The sequence below is a fragment of the Microtus pennsylvanicus genome, chromosome 6 (assembly GCF_037038515.1).
Source record: "Microtus pennsylvanicus isolate mMicPen1 chromosome 6, mMicPen1.hap1, whole genome shotgun sequence".
Lineage (NCBI taxonomy): Eukaryota > Metazoa > Chordata > Mammalia > Rodentia > Cricetidae > Microtus > Microtus pennsylvanicus.
In genome coordinates, this window is record NC_134584.1 from 1,320,911 (window position 1) to 1,332,547 (window position 11,637).

Here is an 11,637-nt window from a genome sequence, read left to right on the forward strand (position 1 = left end):
AAACACATGAATACTCCTTTCTTAAAGACATAAAAGGGCTGTCAAGTTTCATCCCGAGACCCTTGTGGTGGAGGGAGAGCGTGGACTCTTGTCCTCTGAGCCCTGATACTCACAGTAAAGAAACAAATGGCATCTCTCCCAGAGGAGCCACACTTGGGCCCCAGTGTCCCCCAGTCTTCTGGAAAAATGCACACCCACTCGGGGAATTGTCCTATCTTCCCTTTCTGAGTGCCTCTCTTTCATGTACCTCATGCTGGCCTCAAACTCACAATCCCCTCCCCTCAGCACAAATTTTTATTGCATTTGTTGGGTGTGGTGGCGCATGCCTTTAACCCCAGCACTCAGAGGTAGAGGCAGGCAGACCTCTGTGAGCTCCAGGCTAGCAAGGATTCTACTGGGAGATTCCACCACAAAAGAAAAGAAGAGAATTAATCACTTCATTTCAAGACAGGGTCTCATCTAACGCATGTTGACAGAAGTTTCTGTCACACCTGGTCCTGCAGCTGTTCAGTCATAGAAACACACAGAGGTCTACATTAATCATAAACTGGTTGACCTTTTAGCTCAGGCTACTTATCAACTCTTACATCCTACATTAACGCATTAGTCACGTCTGTGTTACCCACGTGGCTTGGCTATCAGTGAGGCATTCTCATCTTGCTTCCTCTGTGTCTGGGTGATAACTGCAGACTGAACCTTTCCTCTTGCCAGAATTCTCCTATTCTGGTCACCCCACCTATACTTCCTGCCTGGCTACTGGCCAATCAACATTTTATTAAACCAGTACAACTGACAAACCTTTACAGGGTACAAGACCCTTGTCCCACAGCAAGTGCAGGCTCCCCTTGAGGTCTTGATTGTCCTGATTCTAACTCCAGAGCGCTGGAAAGACAGGAGCACCCCTTCTGATCCTGCCATCTCCAGGCTGAAGCCCATCCTTAAGGGACCCTGTCTCTGATGCCTGGCAGAGGGCACAGGGCAGCAGCCTGGCTGTGGCAATACTTACATCTTCACATTTAAACCACACTGTTTATGGAAGAGAAAAAACACTATCTCTGTGAATCTCTGGATAAAGTGGAGAGGAACAAAAGCTACAGAGAAGCCCTGAGCAGCGATGCTGCAACCTTGGATTACTGGAGAAAGTGTCGATGATTCTAACACCCATGCATTCATGCATGCACCTGCACACACACACACACACACACGTACACATGCATGCATATACATACACAAACATAGGCATGCATGCTTGCAAGCACACATACACCAACACAGTCACACATGCAAGCACACACACGCGCACACAGACACACCCACATGCTGTGCTCACCTGTCCCATCCCTACAGCCTCCACACAGTCCTGCCAACAGTGGCCCCGCTCACAGAGGACTTGCTGCCATTGAGCACTGAGCACAGAGGCGCCGTTGAGCACTCTGTCTTTGTGGTAATTACCGCGGGGCCACCCTGGGTGCAAAACACACGGCTCAGAAAGGGGCAGATCAAACTGTGAACCTTGGGAAACCTGGGCTGGGGAGACTAGGCTACCAGGCTCCACAAAGACAGGTGACGTGATGCACATCTGTCATCCCATCACTCAGGAAGCTGAGGCAGGGGGATTGCTGTAAATTCAAGGCTCGCCTAGGCTACATAGCAAGATCAAGGCTAACATGAGACACCCCTTCCAAACAACACTACCCAGCCATAGCGACACACGTCTGTAACCCTGTACTTGGATGAAGGAGATCGTCAACAAGAAATTAAAAGTCATCCTTGAGCGAGTTCCAGCCTAGTTCCAAGCATGGGCCACCAAGTGAGGCATTGTCACTAAGAATGAGGGGAATAAATAAATAAAACTTAATTTTTTTTTGTTTGTTTGTTTTGTTTTTCAAGACAGGGTTTCTCTGTGTAGCCCTAGCTGTGCTGGAACTCACTCTTTAGACCAGGCTGGCCTTGAACTCTCAGATCCGCCTGCCTCTGCCTCCCGAGTGCCAGGATGAAAGGCTGCGCTATCATTGCCTGGCAAAACATAAGATTACGAACAAGTACAGCTGGTAGGGTGGCTTGGGGGTGAGGGACTTGCCGTCAAGACTGGCGTGTTCCATCCTGGAACCCACACGGCGGGGGCCACTGCTGTACATTTTCCTTTGACCACACGGCCTCAGTGACACACACACACACACACGGATAAACACACGGCCTCAGTGGCACACACACACACACGGATAAACACACGGCCTCAGTGGCACACACACACACACACACACACACACGGATAAACACACGGCCTCAGTGGCACACACACACACACACACACACAGATAAACACGCGGCCTCAGTGGCACACACACACACACACGGATAAACACACGGCCTCAGTGGCACACACACACACACACACACACACGGATAAACACACGGCCTCAGTGGCACACACACACACACACACACACACACAGATAAACACACGGCCTCAGTGGCACACACACACACACACACACACACGGATAAACACACGGCCTCAGTGGCACACACACACACACACACACACACACGGATAAACACACGGCCTCAGTGGCACACACACACACACACACACACACGGATAAACACACGGCCTCAGTGGCACACACACACACACACACACACACACACGGATAAACACACGGCCTCAGTGGCACACACACACACACACACACACACACAGATAAACACACGGCCTCAGTGGCACACACACACACACACGGATAAACACACGGCCTCAGTGGCACACACACACACACACACACACAGATAAACACACGGCCTCAGTGGCACACACACACACACACACACACACGGATAAACACACGGCCTCAGTGGCACACACACACACACACACACACACGGATAAACACACGGCCTCAGTGGCACACACACACACACACACACACGGATAAACACACGGCCTCAGTGGCACACACACACACACACACACACGGATAAACACACGGCCTCAGTGGCACACACACACACACACACAGATAAACACACGGCCTCAGTGGCACACACACACACACACGGATAAACACACGGCCTCAGTGGCACACACACACACACACACACACAGATAAACACACGGCCTCAGTGGCACACACACACACACACACACACACAGATAAACACACGGCCTCAGTGGCACACACACACACACACACACACGGATAAACACACGGCCTCAGTGGCACACACACACACACACACACACGGATAAACACACGGCCTCAGTGGCACACACACACACACACACACGGATAAACACACGGCCTCAGTGGCACACACACACACACAGATAAACACACGGCCTCAGTGGCACACACACACACACACACGGATAAACACACGGCCTCAGTGGCACACACACACACACACACACACACAGATAAACACACGGCCTCGGTGGCACACACACACACACACACACACACACACAGATAAACACACGGCCTCAGTGGCACACACACACACACACGGATAAACACACGGCCTCAGTGGCACTCTCCCACACAAACACACATGGAAAAAAAACATAGAATCAAAACAAAATAAAAATGTAAAAGCCAGCCGTGGTGGCACACATACTCAATCCCGGCACTCGGGAGACGGAGGCAGGAGGATTGGGAGTTCTAGGACGGCCTCAGCCACAAAGTAAGTTTAGAGGTAGCTTCGGTTACATGAGACCCTCATCTCAAAATGCAAAACGATTTTTAAAAAGCCAAAAAAAAGGGGGGGGGACAAGGTGCAGACTCACAGGCACCAGGGACTGCACTCTGAAGAGACGGAGTGGCAGAAGGTGACATGAGGCCCAGGACCGTGCAGCCAACAGTCACCCCACTGTGGGGCACGCCTGGCTTGTTTCCACCCATGCGGTGCCCAGAGCAGCGAGTGGGCATGGCTCGCACCAGAGCTGCTTCAGGCCTCACATTTTCTGTGAGGCTCCAACAGACAAAACAGCGTGTGACTGCTCTGGCCAAATCTGGCCAGGGCCTTTGGAGGGCATGGAAATGGCCTCCCAGAAGCCGCGAGACTTGGCACAGAGGGAGCAAAAATCCAGCTAGCCTCACCTCTGCTTGAACCAGAGATGATAGGAGAAGCCAGAAGCTCCCAGCAAACCCTGCCCATGTGGGCCCTTGAATGGCATTTTTAGGGGTTTCGGGGGCTGTGGCCTCTGAAGATGTCTGCACTGGCTGTGCCCCAATTCCCAGAGTCTGTGACTATATCACCTCATGTGGGGAAAAACATCTCTGCCCATAGTTCTGGGTTGGTAACTTAGCTGGGAACCACCCTGCGTCACTAGGGATCTACTTTCACCATGAGGTCCTTAGAGCGAGGCAGGAGGAAGGGGCTTTAAGTCAAGAGGTGTGAGTCCCCTACCTGCTTCGATGGATGGGATCTGTGGACTTCCTGAGGCTCTCTGAGAGGGAGTGTCCCTGCCCCATGAGAAGTGGAGTGCGAGAGCCTGGTTCCTGGCAGAGCGCTTTTGGTTGTTGATTGGTTTTTGTTTTGTTTTATATTTTGTTTTTGACAGACTCTAGGTCAGGGGCCTGGAGTTTGTGATTCTCCTGCCTCAGCCTCCTGACCATTGGGATCACAGGTCTATGTCAGCACGCCCGGCTTAGCGTGGCTTTTGTTGTTGTTGAGACAGGTTTTCTCTGGGTAGCCCTGGCTGTCCCGGAACCCAGAGATCCACCTGCCTCTGCTTCCTGAGTGCCACAGGGATTAAAGACGTGTGCCGCCTCACCTTGTAAAACAGTTTTATGTTATATATATTTACTGGACATAGCGGTGCATATTTGGAGCCAACGAGATAGCTCAGCGGGTAAGGGCACCTGTGGCCAAGCCTGAAGCCTCAGGGGAGAGCCACGTACCCAGGGCTGCCCCCTGACCTGCACACGTGCACCGTGGCACGCTTACAGCCACGCGTGTACAAGTAAAATAAATAAATATATTGGCAGAGCCGAGGGCAGCAACAGCACCCTGCTGGTGGCCAGATCACCACTTCCACCCCTCTGGATGCATGGGGACAGGTCGTCTCTGCTAAGCTGGTGTTTTAGCTTCAGAGAAGGTTGCGAGATAGTCAGTGTTGCAAGAGTCTCGGGCTACAAAGATGTGCTCTAGAATGGGTTTTTACTCTCACTGCTTTTCGAAGATTACGTGTGGGGCGCGAAATGAAAGATGGAGTGGGCGGTGAGATAGCTGATTAAGAGTAACGAGAGGTGGGCGGTGGTGGCGCACGCCTTTAATCCCAGCACTCAGGAGGCAGAGGCAGGCGGATCTCTGGGAATTCGAGACCAGCCTGGTCTACAAGAGCTAGTTCCAGGACAGCTAGGACTGTTACACAGAGTAAACCAGAGAACCCCTGTCTCGGGGGGAAAAAGTAGTGAAGAGGGAAGCCCTGGTCAGCAGCTCAGGGAGATGTGGAACACCCCAGACACACTGGCCCGCACATCAGCAGTTGGAGAAATCTCCCACAGGTGAAGAATGGCCACAAAAAGCTTCCAGACGATTCCTCTAAGATTCCCACAATAGCTAACCAGAGCACAGTCACAAGGGGTCAGATTGGTGTCTGAGCCTGCAATGGACACCTTCTGGGAAGCAGAAGGGGCTCAGAGACTGAGGCAGGAGGATTGTGAGTTTGAGGCCTGCTAGGGCTGCGTAAGACCCTGGGGCTCAGTGCATTCAGTGCTCATCTTGCACACAGGAAGCCAGGTTTCCATTCCCAGCACCCCACAAGGCATGGGGTACATGTCTTCCCTATACTGGAGGTAGAGGATAAAGGAATCATTCTCAGCTACAAGGAGGCCAACCTGATCTCACATATGAGACCCTTTCTCAAGAAGAACTAAACAGGAGAGGAGGCTGACATTCCAGCCAGGTGCAGAAAACGACCAGTATTCACCGCTAGCTACCCAGGGTCTCGGAGCCGGGTCAGTCTGACTCTCCAAGCCAAGCCGGGACATCATCCGGCCGGCCTTTTCTTCACCTACCTGAACGGGTGAGTAGGGGTCAGGAATGAATCTGGGGTTCCCAGAATGTGCAAAGTGGGAGGGCTGTGGACAGGGCTGTGAGTGTTTCCAGACTCCTGGGCATGCCAGGGGAGTCTCAGTTTCCATCCAGCTTGTCCTCAATGCCACCCTGATACTTGGCAGTGTCAGTTCTGCATAGACAGAGTAGAGCAAGCCACAAACAAGGAGCCGCAGGCTAGGCCTGGGCGGGATGGAAGGCGCTGCTCAGTCATTAAGACAGCAGACCCAGCAGGAGTGAGGAGCAGTGCCCTATCCTGCAGTCCGTGGGCGTGGGAGCAGGGAGGTTTCCTAAAGTGTGCTCCCAGCCCCTCACTGGGGATTCTAGGCGGGGCTCCACCATGACCACGCCCCCAGCCCCTCACTGGGGATTCTAGTTGGGGCTCTTTAGTGGAATATTGTGTTTTAATAAATAAAGCTTGCCTGAAGATCAGAGTGCAAAGCAGCCACACTAGTCAGCTGTAGAGGCTGGGCAGTGGTACACACCTTTAATTCCAGCACTAGAGAGGAACTAAGACAGGAGGAGACAGGTCTCAGAGACAGACTCAGTCTGGGGATCCGTGGAGGAAGGGCCATACATTTCGGCCTGAGGTAGGGTAAGAGCCCACTGGCCACTTTGCCTTTCTGATATCTGTTTCTTGTTTTTATTATTTGTGCTGCATTTTTATTACACTGTGCTCCGTCCTGACCACACTGGGATTTTAAGTGGAGGTTCTGAGCACACTTCCAGCCCTGTTTTAACTTTTTACCTTGAGGCAGACTCTCGCTTTGGTCCATGTGGGCCTTGAACCCCCCATTCTGTTTGCCTTGGCTCCTTGAGGAGTCGGGCTGACAGGTCAGGCAGTGCACTCTTATCCTGCCCTGCTCTTTCCCAGCTCCACCCCCGTCCTGGCCCCAATCACGAAGTAAATCACTCAGCAAGCATAAAAGAAATGCAATAAGCTTGTTCTTTTTCTATCTCTCTTTTTGTCTCCAGCGTTTTTGTTAGCCTCGCAAGGGAAGAGATGTTTGGGAAAAAGACCATTGATGCGACCTCTGGAGCTCTTTCAGGACTGTAATGTGCTGGGAAGAAAGAAAAGCCACTGATGGTGTGGGAGGCGCAGGAAGCTGAGAAACAGGGCGGTGTCAAAGCTGGAGACTCAGCTGCCCAGGGCTCTCAGGGAAGGTGTTCACACAGACCTAAAGGCAGCAGGGGCTCACTGTCGGGACATTAGTGAGATAGACTGTCACTTCACATCAGTTCTTTCTGTCTCTGTCCCTATCTCTCTGTACCTCTCTGTCTCTACTGACTCTATTTCTGTCTGTCTCTGTGTCTGTCTGTCCCAGGGTCTTGGTCTCTCTCTCTCTCTCTGTTCCCTCCACTCTCCACACTGAGTTCAGGAGGCTCACACATTCACAACAGCCCACCTGGTCCCAGAATCACAGTGAGGGCCATCAGAGTCCTCCTGCTCCTGAGAGCCACAGGTGGGGCAGGCATGGATGGAACCTGGCAGCTCTGAGCCCTGCCACAATGCCCACATAATCCCCTTCCCCAGGTCAGCCCTGGGCAGACTCCCACACTTCTAGCTAGAGACACTAGTGTGTGTCCTCCATGGGTCACACACCACACCTGTGACCAGGAATGAATGGCCCTCACAGGCCTCAGCAGTCATGACACTCAGCCACCAAAGCCCCACACGGCTGTGCCCTGCGATCTACGGCCACTGATGCAGTCAGTCCCTGTGGACACATGAGAAACACTGTCACCACACAGATCTCACCTGACCACGGAAGCGGTCACACAGCCACCCACAGGAACACTCACAGAGCCGCACGGAGCCTCCAGTGCACACCCTCAGTCAGTCTGGGCCACATGACATGGCCCAGTCTGGGGTGGCGTGTGGCACTTGGAGACCAGCAAGGAGGTGGCCAGCACTTGTCCCCTCAGCCGTCCTTCCTTGGAGTCTGCTTGGGCTGGGTTAGCCCTGAAGCACAGATCTACCCAGGCAGGGTCTCGGAGCCTCAGTGTAACACGGGTGATGGGGGAAGGGAATGAGAGACCCCAAACCATCAGGGACCCTGGAGCATAGCCTTTGTCAGGCCCCCACAAGTGATTTCTGACCAGATCCACTGTGAACCACTGATCCCCAAACAGCCATCACACACACACACACACACACACCCGTCACACAACAAACAAAACATGAAAGACCCTACTTGGGGCACATAGGACCCCTTCAATGTCACACCTATGACTGCAGCGTCCCTGCACTCATACACACACCCCACCACTGCCGCTGCCACCTCCCTCTCTCGACATAGGACCTCACTCTGTTGCCCTTGATTGCCTGCACACCAGGGGAGTCTTCACAGGGCACCCCCAGACTTTCCGCCCTTTACAGTGCATCCCGCCAGATCAGAAGATGCACCCTCACCCCCCAGAGCTTTTCAAACTGCATATTCCATCTTCCCAAGGGAAATCTGAGCCCTGAGGGGACCCCGGCTCACCAAGTTCCAGCCTTCCAGCCTAAGAGAGCTGAAGCTGCAGGAGACTCCCAGACACCTGGGAGCCAGGGCTGAGCTGGGCCGGCAGGGAGGGTGGGGCTTACGACAGGTGGGAGTCACCCGAGCAGGGCACCACCCTCCCAAATGGCCACACACCCCAAGCCCCCTCTCCTGAGGTCAGCGACTGGAGATGGGCCCTGCCCACACCTGCGGGAAGGGTACCTGGGATCAAGAGGGGGTCCAACCACAAGGGAGGGCCCCTGATCAACTGTGGGGGGCTGCATGTGAGGGCGGCTCTGTAGGCAGCTGAGGCTCCTGGGCAGGGTAAGACAAAGACAGAGGAAGAAGTGGGCCTGAGCCTCTAGGGACTGAGTGTATACTTGTGATTCCTAGTTTGTGTGAGTTTGTCCCTCCCTCCCTCCCTCTCTCTCTCTCTCCCTCTCTCCCTCCCTCCTTCCCTTTCTTCTTCTCTTCTGATAGAATCTCACACAGCCCCAGTGGTCTTCAAACTCACTTTATAGCCAAGAATGACCTTGGACTCCTGATCCTGCTGCCTTGTGACAGGCATAGGACAGACACTGACTGAAGCTAGAACCTACGGTTTCCTGCAGGCAGTCAGCTCTCTGCCAAAGCAGCACTCTAAATTGGTTTTTCGTTTGCTTGCTTGCTTGTTTGAGATAGGATCTCATTATGTAGCCCTGGCTGTCCTGGAACTCACCTGTAGACCAGGCTGGCCTTGAACTCACAGAGATATCCGCCTGCCTCTGATTCCCATGTCCACCTTGCCCAGGTTTTTCTGTGATTCTGTGTCAGTACCCATGGTGGCCAGAGGCATCACATTACTGGGGAAGCTGGGCACTGGACTCAGGCCCTCTGCAAGAGCAGCAAGTGCTCTTAACCCTCACTCGTGTCTCTGACCTTGTCTCTGACCTGTTCACGCTGGGATTCGCTTCCAGGCTGGAAGTACAGCAAGGCAGCCATGTGCACAGCATTTATGTGGTCATTGTGCTTATACAGCACGAGTGCCTTGACTACTGGGCATCTCCCCTGCCTGGGACCATTTCCCAAGTGATTGGTGACAGCATGTTTGTGCCTTCTCTTGTGGTTTATCTGGGAGAAGTGGCTGCAAACCAGGGCTGGAGCAGGGGCATCCTCGAAGCCTCCCCTGACCTCCCAACCCCCTGCTCAACTTGTGCCCCTGGCTCTGGCCTCACCCTACAGAAAGGTCCAGCAGATGGACGAGGTGCGGTGTGCACTGGGCAGGGCTCCCGATGACCCACCCATGGCACAACGGTGCTGCTCTTTCCAGGCAGGGCAGGTATGACCCAAGCTGGGCTCCAAACCTCACCACCCCGAGGGGCCTCCCGTCTGCAGGGAGGTGTCCATTCACTTCTCAGGGACTGTGTGCGCTACCCTGTGGCTACACTCCTCATTCTAGAACCCACTGCCTTGACTTCTTACAGCTCACTAGACCCTGTCAGGGGGAAATAAGTGCCCTGACTCCCGCTGACCTTAAGGCTGCTGACACCCATCTTTCTAACTGGGCACCTGGCATTCAGACACTCCTCCCAGGTCACTTACACTTCAGGGACCTCACTCCAATGGTCACCTCCTCCAGACAGCCTGCCCTAACACTCCAGTCCCTCAGTTCAGAGCCAGTGACATCTCCAATGTGGAGCTGAAGTCTGGAGCAGCCCGGGGCCCTCGTCTGCTTCACTAGGCTGAGCTGTTTGGGACAGAAATGGGTCTAGGACTCACCCACGATACATCTGCAACCCTAGCGCTGCAGATGCTCCATGGGATGGTGCACAGAAGCACTGACGACGCTTGCATGCACACATTAGCAGGTGGATGAAGGACGGTGGGCAGGTGGGAGGAGATGGGTCAGTAGGTGGTGGCGGGTGGGTGAATGTAGGTATGCATGGTAGTTATGCATCTGGCTTGTGAGGAAGAATGGAGGTCAACATGTGTGGTCTGACTGTCTCAGTGAGGACATTCCTTCTCGGTCACTATTTTGTTCTTTGTACCTAACACTCACAGATACAGAAGTAGTTTCTCAACCCTGCAGTCGGCTCCCTTTTCTGCTTCCTCCTCCCTCCCCAGGCTGTCATCTGCCCACAGGCTTGCAGCCCACCTCAATGCCCCAGCTTGTCTCTGAGCACCAACAGCATTTCCAGGCACCTGCTAGATGCCTTTGTTAGCCCCGCTGCAGACTCAGATCACCGCCTCTGGCTTCAGCCTGCACCTCAGGGGCTGCTTTCTGCAGGTGCATTGCCTGCAGGAGGGAGGCTGGGAGCTGAGCGAAAGGGCACACAGTCCATCCTCAACATGGACGAAAGGTTAGCTTAAATACACAGGCTGCAAAGATGCTTGCCACCACGCCTGAGTCTGACCTCCAAGTGGAGGGGTCCAAAGAACCTAAACCTACTTTGTTTGGTTTCTGAAGCAGTCTTATGTCGCCCGGGTGAATGGGAGGAGCTGCAGCTCCTGCCCCTCCTGGGTGGGGGCATGGCAGGTGTGTGCCAACACACCTATTCCTCCAGCGCTGGCAATGTGAGAGAACTCTACGTGGTGGCACAACCTAGCTCCCACCGCCATAAGCCTCATGTCCCAAGCCCCAAAACTTCAACTTGGGCTGCTTCTTTTTTTTTTTAAGATTTTAATTATGGGGGCTGGGGAGATGGCTCAGTGGTTAAGAGTACTGGCTGCTCTTCCAGAGGTCCTGAGTTCAATTCCCAGCAACCATATGGTGGCTCACAACCATCTGTAATGAGGTCTGGCGCCCTCCTCTGGTGTGCAGACATACATGGAGGCAGAACGTTGTATACATAATAAATAAATAAATCTTTAAAAAACCATTTTAATTATGGCCATTGTGACATCGGTCTTTAATCCCAGCACTCTGAAGGCAGATCCCAAGTGAGTTCAAGGCCAGCCTGATCTACAAAGTAAGTTCCAGAACAGCCATGGCTGTTACACAAAGAAGCCCCCCCCCCAAAAAAAACCCCACAAAAATAAATGAAAAAAAAGTACGTAAATGAATGAATAAATTTAATATTTAAATTGTGTGTGCATGTCCGTGTGCAGGTTCCTC